The sequence below is a fragment of the Cololabis saira genome, chromosome 7, assembly GCF_033807715.1.
Source record: "Cololabis saira isolate AMF1-May2022 chromosome 7, fColSai1.1, whole genome shotgun sequence".
NCBI classification, from domain to species: domain Eukaryota; kingdom Metazoa; phylum Chordata; class Actinopteri; order Beloniformes; family Belonidae; genus Cololabis; species Cololabis saira.
In genome coordinates, this window is record NC_084593.1 from 41,842,126 (window position 1) to 41,857,963 (window position 15,838).

The following is a 15,838-nucleotide window of genomic DNA, read 5'->3' on the forward strand; positions in this document are numbered from 1 at the left end:
TCACAGTTGCTGTCTGACGGGACAGCAGCATCTTCGTGGTCACCGTGTCGTCTCATTGGCTCCGGATCTGGAGTTTTACTGGAGTCTGAGCATAAACTTTCAGTCCCTTCTTCATCTTTGTTTTGAGCTTCAGGAGAAGTGTGCAACAGCAGCTGGCCACAGTTTGGTCCTGGTTCACCATTTTCAACTTTCACATCAGCGACATTGACCAATGAGACATCCACCTCTACGTCCTCGTGCTTCATCTCCTGACCGCTGGAGTCTTCCTCCAGTTCTGTAGTCTGTGAATGCCCTGGTTCCTCCTGGTCCGGGCTGCAGCTCCTCTCTGGTTCCTCCTGGTCTGGGCTGCAGCTCCTCTCTGGTTCCTCCTGGTCCGGGCTGCAGCTCCTCTCTGGTTCCTCCTGGTCCGGGCTGCAGCTCCTCTCTGGTTCCTCCTGGTCCGGGCTGCAGCTCCTCTCCAGGTTATCGAGGTGCCGGTCACTGAAAACCCCGTCCTCCTCCACCTTACAAACATTTTCTTGTGGGAGTTCTGGAATTACAAAAAGGGACAAAAAGATAGGATTTTAACAAGTCAAAAGTGCTTCCCAGTGTTGATTGTTTGGTTGTGTGTGAGGTTTAAAGTTTGTCCTGAACCTTCGGTCTTCCCCTTCATCTATGTCAGGGGTTCTTAACCTTTCTGACCTTGGGGCCCAATTTTTTCAGTACAGAGTTGCCCGGGGCCCATTAAATATTAACACTGTATAGCAGGGGTAGAACATCATAATTATATATATATATATATATATATATATATATATATATATATATATATATATATATATATATATATATATATGTATATATGTGTGTGTGTGTGTGTGTGTATATTCAAGTAGCCTCATAGTTGTATCAACATCTGCATCTGACTGTTATATTAAAAAAAGTACATATTTGCCAATTAACATGTTTAACTTGAATTAAACATATTTTTTTCTCTTAAAAATAAAGTAGATTTTATTTTATTTTTCAAATTTTATTTTATTTCTCTACCAGCAGTTTGAATTTCCCCTTTTCTTTGTTAATTGTCTCAAAACATTTTTATACTAAATTAATATAAACACATCTTAACAATTTAACAGTTTTGCAGTTTCTCTTTCTTCCCCTCTTATAATCTTATGCCCCCACTTTCTGTTGTTCAGTGAGAGAACTGAGCTCTAATTTCTTCTGTCAGGACTTTAAATCTGGGCTGGATGGTGTCAGGTTCTCATATGCATGTGGAGGTGCTCATTGTTGAGCCTGGAACGATATTTAGTTTTAATTATGTTCACTGTGGAGAAAGTTGCTTCACAGCTGTATCTGGACCCAAACATGGGCAGGATGGTCAGTTTATTTTTCTGTGACTTCAGTTCAGACTTGAGTGGATATGTTTGATGAAAAACTTTGTGTTTTGTTTCAGTGGCGTTTCACTTTCGCACTTTGAACGCCACGGTCTCTGAACGTATGAGACACTGGTTTTGTCCCAGTGGGAAGACTGAACATGATGAATTTGTCCATTCCGGGTTGCATATTTAAAAATACAGCGAGGACAAAACTTAATTTGATTTTACTTTAAGTTATTTACACTAATACGTTGTCAGGACTCAGTGTGTCGGGTTTCATCCGAGCCTGATCATCTGAGACAGGCAGAGCCAGGACCGCAGCTCTCTGGTCGCGCTGCAGCAGTTACTTTCCGATGCTTTTTCGAAAGCCCGAACAGTCCACTCCAGCAGACACGACAGCCCACGCATCTACATCTACCATCCTTCACCAGTAACGACGGAGCCCACCGCCCGAGCGGCAGCCTCAGCCGACCTCCCCGGCCGCGGGGACGCGTCAAGATAAATGATCTCGCCGCGCTCGCTCGCTCAGGGCGCAGACCCAATTAATCGATCCCTAATCTTGGCGGATCTAAACCTACTCTGTGCAAAATGAAGGATTTACTCTGTAAATACACACCATTTCTCTTACTATTACACGTACAGCTAGCTGAGTGTCTTCTTCTATTCATTTGGTTGGGAGTTGCTATGCAGTCCCGCGGCCCTCGCGGCCCAAACATACAAAACTGAATTTTTTTTGGCGGCCCACTAGATGGCGCTCGCGGCCCAAGTGTGGGCCGCGGCCCTATGGTTAAGAATCACTGATCTATGTAGTATATTTGAAAACAAGTGCATTACTCTGTGTGACCATTAGGCGGCACTGTGACTGTACTCTTGTGTTACTGTGTTGGTATCGAGACAGTTGAAGAATAAAGTTGTTGTTCTACAAATGGCTTCTTCCGCGTCATATATAACGATCTAACTACAAGTACTGCATATGAACACTTATATGAACATCCTCCAACGATAGGGTTTTTTGCCAGTGTCATCTCACATCTTACAAGTTCTAGTTCTAAGGTATAGAGGGTATAACAGAAGAAATGTTGACCGGTTTGAGAAGCAGGTTGATGGCATCCGATGGGATGATGGATACACCCATGATGATGTTGAACAAGCATATCAGTCATTTTTCAAGTCTTTCAACTCTGTATTCAACAGGTGCTTTCCTCTTGTCAACAAAAAAGCAAACAAGGTCTCTGCATTTAGAAAACCCTGGTTTACACAAATTCTCCATAAGTCTCTGAAAGCTAAGAATAGATTGTATAAGAAATTCATCAGTAATCCATCCCCAATTAATATAGCAAATTATAAGACATTTCGGAACAATTATAATCATCTTGTTAGAACTGCCAAGAAAATGTACTTTTCCGACAAATTCAATGAGGCTTCTAATAACATAAAAACTACCTGGGGAGTCATCAACCAGCTTCTAAATATGAATAAGTCTACAGCCACTCTTCCATCTCAATTTGGTGATGAAAATCAAGTCTACTCTGACCCAGCTGACATTGCATATGTTTTTAACAATTATTTTGCTAATATTGGTACAGTTCTTTCAGAAAGGATAACTCCTATAGCCGGGTCTCCATCTGAGTTCCTGACAGGTTCCTATCCTTCTATTCAGAGCTTCAAGCCTCCTACAGAGAAGAAATCTTGGACATAATTATGTGCCTGAAAGACTCAGCTGCTGGTCATGATGAGGTCAGATCTAACTCACCGGTAATTATGAAAATTAGACATTCAATTGCTAAGCCTTTGACCCATATTTTCACCAAATCTCTAGAACTGGAATAATACCCAATGACCTCAAAATTGCCAAAGTAGTTCCTGTTTACAAATCTGGAGACCATAGTGTATTTAGTAACTACCGGCCCATTTCTGTTCTCCCATGTTTCTCAAAGATCCTGGAGAAATTGGTCTATAACAGAATGATGAAACATTTGCAGGACTGTAATATACTGTATAAACACCAATATGGATTTAGGAAAAATCATTCTACAGAAATGGCTATACTTCAATTGGTTGATAAAATTCACAATGCAATCAATAATAATGAATACGCTTTGGGAATCTTTCTTGATTTATCCAAAGCTTTTGACACAGTTAATTTTGATATTCTTCTTAAAAAATTATTACAGTATGGATTTGCTGGAATCACTCATGTGTGGCTTTTCAATTATATTCATAACCGTCATCAATTTGTTATCATTGATGGTAAATCATCAGAGAGGGCCGCCTTAAAATGCGGGGTCCCCCAGGGGTCTATACTAGGGCCCCTGTTATTTTTGATTTATATAAATGATTTGGCCGCAGTCTTGTCCTCCTCGTTTCCTGTACTTTTTGTCGATGATACAAACTTATTTATTTCACATAATGATTTTTCATCTCTAATGGGAAAGGCTAAACATGATTTAAAAAAAACATTTAAAAATTGTTTAAAATTAACAAACTATCACTGAATATAAAAAAATCTAATTTTATTATATTTACATTAAAAAATAAAATATATTGTAAATCTAACACCGGTCAGTCTATAGGAGACGACCCGCTCACTCAGGTTAACAACCTTCCTTGGTGTAATTATCCATGAAAGTTTAAGCTGGAAAAACCACATCAACCATGTCTGTAAAGAAATATCTAAATCTATTGGTATTACTGGCAAATTCCGTAGTTTGGTGAGAAAAAAAAAAGTCTCCCAGCTCTTTAGTACAGCTTGATATATCCATATCTTATTTACTGTAATATTATTTGGGGAGCTACCTACAACACACATCTTCATAAACTTCATATGTTGTAAAAAAGATTCTGCAGGATTGCCACACACAGTAATTGGTCTGCTCATTCTGCCCCTCTTTTCAAACAACTCAATATTTTACCCATCTTTAAGTTAAATACATATCAAACCTGCAATTTTATTTTCAAAGTATTGTTCCTGCCAGTTTCATTTTCTTTGCCATGTAAAGATTTTTTTCAGTTCAACAGTGATATGCACCATTTTAATACAAGACAGGCTAATCATTGAAATCTCCCCAAGTTCCTACTGGTTTGTGTCAGTTGTCCATCAGATACAGTTATGGAACACCTACAGCAATAACTGGTACTACAACTGGTACTATAACTGGTACTACAACTGGTACTACTGCCCAGTTATGGAACACCTATACAGCAACAACTGGTACTACAACTGGTACTACAACTGGTACTACAACTGGTACTACTGCCCAGTTATGGAACACCTATACAGCAATCTCGTCTACCTCTACTTCATTAAATCATTTTAAACAGAAGCTCAGGACACATTTAATTGATCAGATTACCTAATGATATTTATAGATGTGTTATTTTTTCTTTAATCATGTAGATACCATGTATTCTATTCATACTGCTGTTTATTTGCTTTGTCTTTGTTTTTAGACTGCAATCATGTATTCTGCGTATTTTAATTCTTTGTACAATCTTTTGCTGTATTTTACAGGTAGAGGCCTCGTATAAGCCCCTTGGGCTTTTTGCCTCAGCCTAGCACATTACCAATCTCTCTTTTACATTTGTATGTTACTGGTTCTGTTTTTTATACTGTGCTGAATAAATAAATCTAAAAGAAATAAATCTACACGGAGCCACTGTGATCTGCATCTTTTCTACAAAATAAAGGATTAAGTGTAAAGTCTGAAATAACAGTCTGGTCCAGAGTCTGAATGGACCATGAAAGGCAGCAGCAAGTAAACAGAACAACAAGTTAGTTGGGGATGTTTCTAATCCACATCAGCAGCTGCTTGAGCTGGGGAGTCACATTTAGTTCATTTGCTTCATCACCACGGCTTTTAACTCCAAACAAAGGGATCTTGTAGGAGTCACACACTGAAAAAAATTAATCTAAGCTCATGTAAATATAACATATTTAAATCTGTGATATTAACAATTAAAAATGAAGTTTGTTGCTTTACATGAATACATCTAGTTTTGAACTTAATCTGAATTTGTTCAAAAAACAAGACATTGTGCATTTTTTCCCTAACAAGCAGTATTTCTGTAATCCCAGGCAATCTTTTCATTTACACACAAACAACAAGAAATTATCTTGTTGTATTTACTTTTCTTTTAACAATTTTAATCTATTGGGCAGATTGACCCCCGGTTTAGATGAAACATGCTTTATTTGTTTAAGTATTATAAAATATGTCTTGTTTGCTGACGATAATTATTTTAAGGATAATTAATAGATCTGACTATTATCAACCAACAAATGATCTCTTTATTAAATATAATACTCTAAAATTCCATGATATAGCAGAGCAGAAAACTGTTTTATTTGCCTTTAAAGCCCAGCAGAAACTGCTTCCAAACTGCATTCAGGATTTGTTCCAAATAAAAGAAACCGCTCTGACCTGAGGGGGAAACTCATGTTTGAGATGACGACAGTTAGAACTAATATTAAAAAGAGATTTACATCAATTAAGGCTAGAGAAATTTGGAATAGTTGTGACAACGACCTAAAAATGTGCAGTTCTATCTTAAGTTTAAGGAAATGTTTAAAGAAAATACTGTAAATAAATATAAAACACTATAATTATAAAGTATATTATCAAAAACATTCTAGAATGTGAAACGTCAATTTTATATTTTGTTACTTATTTTTGTCTTCTTTATGTATTGTTTGTTTCCACGGAGTAAAGTTAATGTTTCAGCAAAAGAAATGTTTATTTGACCTTTTCATCTTGTATTGTAAAAAAAAAAAAAGTGTGTACAAGCCGAAATAAAGATTCATTCATTCATTAATTCATTAATTCATTAATTCATTAATTCAAGTAGAACACCACAGTTATAAATATCTTGCTTGATCTACTTTTAAAAAATTAAGGCAACTTTTTCACATGAAATTTTTATGTAGATTAAGAAAGACTAGTCTTTGTATAAACTACTTATTTTTTTTATTTTTTAATAAACTAACAAAATAAAAAAATAATTAAAGCTGCAAGCAGCGATGAACGGGCCCTCGCACTCACGTCCACCGCCCCCCATAAGCATATCAGAAATGACACCACCCACGACTTCCTATGTTAAACCCTTAAAAAGTTATAGCAGAAAAAAGGGACAACCAATCAGAAGAAGGGGCGGGGCTAATTCAGGCCAATGAAGGTCAAGGACCCCATACAGAATCTGATGACACCACCCACGACTTCCTAGGTCAAACCATTCAAAAGTTATAGCAGAAAAAAGGGACAACCAATCAGAAGAAGGGGCGGGGCTAATTCAGGCCAACGAAGCTCAAGGACTCATTACAGAGTCCCATGACACCACCCACGACTCTCTATGTCAAAACATTCAAATGTTATAGCAGGAAATAGGGACAACCAATCAGAAGAAGGGGCGGGGCAAATTTTCACCAATTATGGTCAAGGACTCTATACCGAGTCCCATGACACCACCCACGACTCTTTATGTCAAACCATTCAAAAGTTATGGCAGAGAAAAGTATTCTAGGGGGCGCTGTTGAGCCGTTAGGCCACGCCCATTAATTCAAACCATGAAATATCAAATTTATCGCCAAGCCTGGCTTGCATGTAAAATTTGGTGACTTTTGGAGAACTATCAAATATGGGCCAATCAGATGAAGGGGACGCGCACTTTTTCGCGTCTAGCGTCGCCACGGTAACACTTTTGAAAGAGAAAAGTAATGCGCGTAGTCGCAGGATAGAGACGCACATTTTGATGTATAACACACCTGGGTGCACATTATGGTTCGGGCCGTATTAATTCTCGAAGGAATGGCTCATATTGCTCCAAAATTACACGATTAATTCAGAATGTTTAAAATGGCCGACTTCCTGTTCGTTTTCGGCCATGGCGCCAAGAGACTTTTCTTTAAGTTGCCACATGATACAGGTGTGTACCGATTTTCATTCATGTACGTCACACCGTATTCTGGGGCTTGAGGCGCAAAGTTTTTTCGGTCTGAACCAACCAGATGAAGGGTGGGCACGCTTTTTGGCGTCTAGCGTCGCCACGGTAACGCTTTTGAAAGAGAAAAGTAATGCGTGTTGTTGCAGGATGTAGACGCACATTTTGATGTATAACACACCTGGGTGCACGTTACGGTTCGGGCCGTATTAACTGCCGAAGGAATGGCATAAATTGCGCCAAAGTGACACGATTAATTCAAAATGGCTGACTTCCTGTTCGGTTTCGGCCATGTCGCCAAGAGTCTTTTCTTTAAGTTGTGTTCTGATACAGGTGTGTAGCGATTTTCGTGCATGTACGTCAAACCGTATTGTGGGGCTTGAGTCACAAAGTTTTCTGGGGGGCGCTGTTGAGCCATTTTGCCACACCCATTAATGTAAACCATTAAATATCAAATTTTTCGCCAGGCCTGACTTGCATGCAAAATTTGGTGACTTTTTGGGCACGTTTAGGGAGGCAAAAAGGCCGTCCTTTCGTCAGAAGAAAAAGAAAAAGAAAAAGAAAAAGAAAAATTAAAGCTGCAAGCAGCGATGAACGGGCCCTCGCACTCACGGCCACCGCCCCCCAAAAGCATATCAGAAACGATACCACCCACGACTTCCTATGTCAAACCATTCAAAAGTTATAGCAGAAAAGAGGGACAACCAATCAGAAGAAGGGGCGGGGCTAATTCAGGCCAATGAAGGTCAAGGACTCCATACAGAATATGATGACACCACCCACGACTCTCTATGTCAAACCATTCCAAAGTTATAGCAGAAAATCGGGACAACCAATCAGAAGAAGGGGCGGGGCTAATTAAGGCCAACGATGCTTAAGAACTCATTACAGAGTCCCATGACACCACCCAAGACTTCCAATGTCAAACCATTCAAAAGTTATAGCAGAAAAAAGGGACAACCAATCAGAAGAAGGGGCTGGGCTAATTCTGGCCAATGAAGGTCAAGGACTCCATAAAGAATCTGATGACACCACCCAGGACTCTCTATGTCAAACCATTCCAATGTTATAGCAGAAAATCGGGACAACCAATCAGAAGAAGGGGCGGGGCTAATTAAGGCCAACGAAGCTTAAGGACTCATTACAGAGTCCCATGACACCACCCACAATTTCCTATGTCAAACCATTCAAAAGTTATGGCAGATAAAAGTATTCTAGGGGGCGCTGTTGAGCCGTTAGGCCACGCCCATTAATGCAAACCATGAAATATCGAATTTATCGCAAAGTCTGGCTTGCATGCAAAATTTGGTGACTTTTGGAGAACTATCAAATATGGACCAATCACATGAAGGCGGGGCGCGCCTTTTGGCGTCTAGCATCGCCACGGTAACACTTTTGAAAGAGAAAAGTAATGCGTGGTGTCGCAGGATGTAGACGCACATTTTGATGTATAACACACTTGGGTGCACGTTATGGTTCGGGCTGAATTAACTGCCGAAGGAATGGCATAAATTTCGCTAAAATGACACAATTTATTCAAAATGGCCGACATCCTGTTCGGTTTCAGCCATGGCTCCAAGAGACTTTTCTTTAAGTTGTGCCATGATACAGGTGTGTAGCGACTTTCGTGCATGTACGTCAAACCGTATTGTGGGGCTTGAGGCACAAAGTTTTCCGGGGGGCGCTGTTGAGCCATTTTGCCACGCCCATTAATGCAAACCATGAAATATCAAATTTATCGCCAGGCCTGGTTTGCATGCCAAATTTGGTGCCTTTTTGGGAACTATCAAAAATGGACCAATCAGATGAAGGGGGGGTGCGCTTGTTGGCCTCTAGCGTCGCCACGGTAACACTTTTGAAAGAGAAAAGTAATGCGTGTAGTCGCAGGAGGGAGATGCAAATTTTGATGTATAACACACCTGGGTGCACGTTACGGTTCGGGCTGAATTAACTGCCGAAGGAATGGCATAAATTGCGCCAAAGTCACACGATTAATTCAAAATGGCCGACTTCCTGTTCGGTTTCGGGCATGACGCCAAGAGACTTTTCTTTAAGTTGTCCCATGATACAGGTGTGTACCGATTTTCGTGCATGTACGTCAAACCGTATCGTGGGGCTTGAGGCACAAAGATTTCAAGGGGGCGCTGTTGAGCCATTTTACCACGCCCATTAATGCAAACCATTAAATATCAAATTTTTCGCCAGGCCTGACTTGGGTGCAAAATTTGGTGACTTTTTGGGCATGTTAAGGGGGGCAAAAAGGCCATCACTTTGTCAGGAAAATAATAATAATAATAATAATAATAATAATAATAAAAATTCCTGCAAATACAATAGGGCCTTCGCACTGCAAGTGCTCGGGCCCTAAAAATTCCTACAGATACAATAGGGCCTTCGCACTGAAGGTGCTCGGGCCCTAATAAAAGAAATTAATATTTAGAATGTACAAAATTCATTTGCAAGTAAAGTCAACTTAATTTTGGTAAATAAAGTCAACTTAATTTTGGTAAATAAAGTCAATTTAACACAATTAAGTGACTGTACTTGCAAAATGTATTATTTACATACAAAAGATTAAGTCGTTTATACAAAGACTAGTCTTTCTTGATCTACATAATAATCTCATGCAAAAAATTACTTTTTTTTTTTTTTTTAAGTAGATCCAGCAGAATATGTGTGTTCATGTCCTCATGTGTTCATGTGTTCATCCATTCATGTCTCCAGGTCCGTACCGACTCTGTGGAGTCTGATTTCAGGTTTCAGGGCGAGGTCCAACAGTCTGCGCTGACGGTCCAGCTCTTCTTCAAACTCCAACATGGTTTTTTCAAACTCGGAGAATATTTCTACAGCAGCTGCTGTTAGTCGCTGACAGAGAAACTCTCTCAGATGATTCACCTTAGACATTGTTGAAGAGGAAAAAGAAAGGAAACAACAGAACCTCCTCAAAGGAATCACTGCTCACGTGTTCCGTTCGCTCAAAACCTCCGCTCTTCCGCCGGGTGTTCCAATCTGGAGTTCCGGCGGAGCTCACGGTTCTACGGAGAGTTCCGTCTCTTCTTCTTCTTCTTTGGAGTTTTACGGCAGCTTGCATTCAATTAGTTGCACTGCTGCCACCTTCTGGATCTTTCAGGAACTCACACTATATTCTCCTCATCAGCCCAGTATCATATAAAAATTTAAATAAACTCTGCCTCCCTCTTCCACTCGATCCCACTTCCAAAATACTTCTGACTGTTATTCCTTTCATGCCCATTTCTTGCAGCTCTGCCACTAGTTCAGTTCTTTCTCTGTGGTACCTCCTGCAGCAAATCAGTACATGTTGCACTGTCTCAGGCTCCTGACATTCAGAACATAGTCCATCTTGATGTTTACCCATAACTTTTAAGAGCAGTATGCCCAATCCTTAACCTGGAAATAATGACATCTTCCTTTCTCCTCCCTCCTCCTCCGATGTTTACTGAAACTGTCACTTTCCCAGTTATTGAAAACAGATGCCTCCCTTTATTTCCTTCCTCCCACTCCTTCTGCCACTCCAGAATGATCTGTTTCCACACAATACTTTTCCCTTCACCCTTAGATAAGCTTATGTTGACATCCACCCCCTCCTTTTCCACTGCTTTCTTAGCCAACATGTCTGCTCTTTCATTGTCCTGGATACCTGAGTGCGCTGGAACCCACATCAGCACCACTTCAACACCCCTCCTTTTCACCATCTGATTCAGATCAGAATCTCATACACCAGATCGTTCCGCCCCTTGGACATCCCCATCCCAACACTCTTCACCGCAGACACAGAATCACAACAGATCAACACTCTACCATTCATCAGCTGTTTTGCACCTCACTGCCATTAAAATCACATATAATTCAACGGTATATACATTCAAAAAATTAGAAGTTCTCATGTATGATTTCAGACTCTGCCTGTGCACGGTAAAAGCTGCACCTGTAGCACCTGTCTCTTGGTCTTTAGAACCATCTGTGAACATAGTTCTGTCTCGCAGTTACAGTAAGGCCCCGTCCCAATTCTCCCCCTCGCCCTCGTTTTCTTCACTACCCCTAAATTTTGCGCGTTCCCGTGAGGGTAGTGGTGTCATAATTCCTCTTTTCACCTAGGGGGAGTGGGCAAAACGAGGGCTAGGGGCTTAAAATAGCCCCTTCACATCGAGGGATTTCACATGCTGACTTTGCGAGCGAGGGGTTATAAAAATTTCCCAGAATGCTTTTCGTCATCATTTGCGGACTGAATCAAAAAAAAAAAAACATGGCGGACATTTTCTTATTTTTTGGTGAATAAAATCAATATTTTGAGTTAGTTTCTGCATAAAAATGCGTTTTGATTACATTTCTAGCGAGAAATATATATTTTACTTTCATAATATTCACTCAGTGAATGTACATAATCCCTTTTTTGTCCGTTGTGCGCGAAGATCCCGCTGGAATAAAGGCTGTTAGGTTACGCCGTAGGCTACGTAACCTATGCCGTAGGCTACGTAGCGTACGTAGCGTAACTATTTATTGTATTTATTAATCAGCAATGTTAAACAATTTCACAATAAAGCTCCGTAAATATGACACTAGTGAAAAAAGATCAGATTAATTGAAGATAACACATTTCTCTGAAGAATTATACCGCTCCACGCGTGGTGCATTGTGGGAATATGATGACGTTTATTTTTTGTTATTTTGTTATTTTGTTTTGTTATTTATCCAGTCATCCTTACATCTATTGACTATACCTATTTCAACCAGGACACAAACACACAAAAGCAGCCCACAAATGAACAGAAAGAAAAGAATATCGAGGGCCGAAGAACATCACCTCCTACCTGAAAATTTCACTTTTTTGGGAAAACACAAAAAACTGTTATTTGGTTTTAAAGGAGCTAGAGGCCGGATTGTGGCAAGATTTATGAAAAAAATCCGTATACATTTTAAGTTTTCTAGTAATAATGTCAGATGAAGCGTTCCAAACCCAAAAGAATGATTCCTCTAGTGTATCTATCCGTTGCCTTGAACAGGCTGTGTGCTGCAAAATGTGCTGCAATTCGGTCCCGAATTTCCCGCGCTGTCCTGCGGATGTGACGTCACATGACGCTGCATGTGCGTTCTCCCCGTTCTCCCGTGCCGGCTTCACTGTTGGCTGCAGTACCCCCAACGGCCGTCGTGGTGAAGGGTGGCGCTAGAGAGTCTAATTTCTTAAAAGGAGCCTCATGCTCCTTTAAGGATACCTATATGGGTGGAAATAACGTACAGACAGGCTGATTAGGTGCAGCCCACCTTGTGATGTCATCTAAAGTGAAAAACACCAGTCTGACAATTTTGCAGATAGGAGGTTATGTTCTTCGGCCCTCGATATCTGTCTTTAACCCAGTGTTTCCCAACCCTGGTCCTCGAGGCACACTGTCCTGCACGTTTAGATGTTTCCCTGCTTCAGCACTCCGTGATACAAGTACCTGTGTCATCAACAGAGCTGTTCAGACCTTGGTGACAAGCTAATTAGGACCATTAATTAGAATCAGGTGTGAGGAGGAAGGGAAACATAAAACATGCAGGACAGTGAGGCCCGAGGACCAGGGTTGGGAAACACTGGTTTAAGTGTTTATTTTATTTTAATGAGCAGTATATATATATCTCTTTACATGTGAAAAATAATTTGCCTTATTTTATGACATTTAAAGTTATTTTATTAACTTTATATTCTATTATATTATGAATTTCGTTTATTGTGAAAATGGCATTAATCCTCTGTCTGAGTTTAGTTCAAATAATCAAAACTAACACTTAAAAAAAATAACTTACTAATATTGGACAATAGAATAAGTCTCCTTAGAGACGTATATTGAGAAAATGGCACCAAGAGTCAAGATTTGCCTTTATTAAATATCCAACCAATGTATCCAACTGTTAAAAACTAACTTGGTTAATATTAGACAAGTGAATAAGTCTCCTTGGAGACTGTCAAAAATTGCCTTTGCCGACTATATTTCAAGTCGTCTAGGCGGGGTATTGGGTAAAGTTTTCAACCAGCAACAATCACACCTCGGATAAACCTCATTGGTTACGATATTGCCACTGCGCAAAGACTCATACGACCGGCAAAGACTGCTAGGTCATTCAGGGACGTGGACCTTTTTGTTACGGTTTCAATATGACACGCAAACATGCAAGTACACGATCTATGTAGGATTATTCCTCTAAGAAAATTATCAAATCGTTAAAAATGCCAATTAAAAACAAAAAACTTACCTGCATACATGAAAAGAAACATCTTTATTGTACGACCCAGCACTGTCTTTACAAGTAACAGCGTCATCAGTTATTGTACCTCTGTGGATGTAACATAAACATGTAACTTTTTAATTCTATTTTGTACTCATTAGCAACTTTATTGGAATCAATTTAATTGATTCCAATAAAGTTGCTAATGAGTACAAAACATTTTCCCCACATTTTACAAGTGTGACATCCTGTCCGTCGTCGTTTATCTTCCGCAAACTCGGGGATCAGAGAGCGGTTGCCTGGTAGTCGGGGGCCCCGGGGCAAAATAAGGACCGTTGGGTTCAGATTCTCGCAAATTCGCCAAATTTGGCACAGATGTTGTCCATACCATACTTAATCATTTTAAGATGGGTGCCAAGATTGGCGCCCCATGGTGCTGCCATATTTCGCAATCCAATATGGCTGCCACCCCCAAAAAACGGAAAGGCCTAGAATCATAAATGATACCACTTTTTATGTGTTTTCTGGATCGTAGAATCTGATTCTGGTGTTATTTCAATGATTTGAGGTCAAGATTACCCCTCAAGGTCAAGGTTACTCATCAAAGTTGGTATATAAAGGTAATATCGGGATAAAATCCAGTATTTCTGGGTCGCCATGCCAGCTTCTACCCCCAAAAGTTTTTTTTTCTCATTATAAGCTATACTCAAAAGTCAAAACAATCAGATTATGTCATCTCAATGATATTAGGTCAAGTTAACCCCTCAAGTTTACCCAAGTTAACATAAAGGTAATTTTGGGATCATTAAAAAAATCTTATCATTATTTAAATAATATTTGCCATTTAACCTATTTTCAAACTTGTCAGAGACAAGTCAGGAGTCAAACAGTAACAACAAACACATCTGATGTGTTTGCTGAATCAGCCTGCCAGTTAACCAAGATGAAGGTACCCTAATGAGGATATACAGGTGCACATACATGGTGCATGATTCATGGTGCACATACAAAAGACAGGTAAGTTGTAATATTATAGCAAAGTGCATGCATTTTTCTGATAGACAACATAATGACATTTGTGTTTGTGTACTATGTTCGCACCGTAGACAGCGATGTTGTCATTTTGGCAATCCGGTTTTTCGAGACCCTTGGCCTAACAGAGCTCTGGGTGGGTTTTGGTACTGGTCGAAAATATCGTGACATACCAGTCCATACCATCTACTCTGATCTCGGTCCATCAAAGTCCTTGGCACTACCCCTCTTCCACAGCTTAACAGGATGTGACACAACTTCCCAGTTTCTTGGATGTGGCAAGAAGACAGCTTGGGCAGCCTGGAGAAGCATACCAGACCTCACCAACACACTAGTTGCTCTCACACACACCCCTGACCTCTCCAGTCTTGAGTCTGTGCATATGCAGAACATTGAGCGTTTCGTCGTCCTCATGTACAGCAAGGGGTGTGGTGCAGCTGGTGTCAATGAGGCCAGACATCGCCTCTTCACCACTGGAAGTAGATCACTGGAAAACCTCCCAACTACCCAAGCTGCATTGTTCCAGCATGTCAAGCGAGCGCTACTGCAGGCAAGTTTCTACTGGAATCAGGCAACCTCGGTCCAGCAGGAAATTCCTGACTTCAGTGAGTGGGGCTGGCACAAAGATGGCACTGGCACATGGCAACCACTGTGGACCACTCTTAATGATGCATCAGCAGCATGTGACCTTCTTGTACGCTGTGGCTGCCTCAAGGGATGCATGGGAAGGTGCAAATGCAATCTTATCGGTGTCCGATGCACAATCCTCTGCAAATGCGAAGGTGGGTGCCTTAATAACGAAGATGACAGCCATTAACTCCCCGCTTTGCAAGGAATGGAGACACAATAAAGAATGTAAATGACATTTTGAAGTTTTACGGAATAACTATTTTGATTACATTGTCCCCTACTGTCAGTTGTTTAGTTAAAGTTGAAGTTGTACTTGTGGACTTGTGGAAAAAAAAGAAAAAAAAAAAAGGCTGTGCCCCTAAACACATTTTGTTTGTCTTTTTCTGTTGGCACATATACATTTTAATTGAAAATTGTTTGTTATTCATTTATTGTTTATAATAAACAATCTACTGTTTTGAGTTGTGAAACATTGATACATACATACAAGTATAGCTTATAATGGAAAAAAAAAAAAAAAAAAAAAAAAAAAAAAGTTTTGGGCGTAGCATCTAGCATGGCACACCAGAAATACTGGATTTTACCCCTATATTGCCTTTTATATACCAACTTTGATGAGTAAAATTGACCTTGAGTGGTAATCTGGACCTCAAATCATTGAA

The 15,838-nt window shown here is 40.1% G+C and overlaps 1 protein-coding gene and 1 non-coding gene across 2 annotated transcripts in view; both read right to left on the reverse strand.

The window, feature by feature from the left end:
• Window positions 1-15,838, reverse strand: part of LOC133447289 (zinc finger protein 420-like) — a gene marked incomplete at its 3' end in the record, with an annotated part of 127,163 nt that overhangs the window by 679 nt on the left and 110,646 nt on the right. The window lies entirely within an intron of this gene.
• On the reverse strand, window positions 13,239-13,379 carry LOC133447778 (U4 spliceosomal RNA). The gene has a single exon (XR_009782940.1). It is a non-coding gene; the product is annotated as a U4 spliceosomal RNA (small nuclear RNA).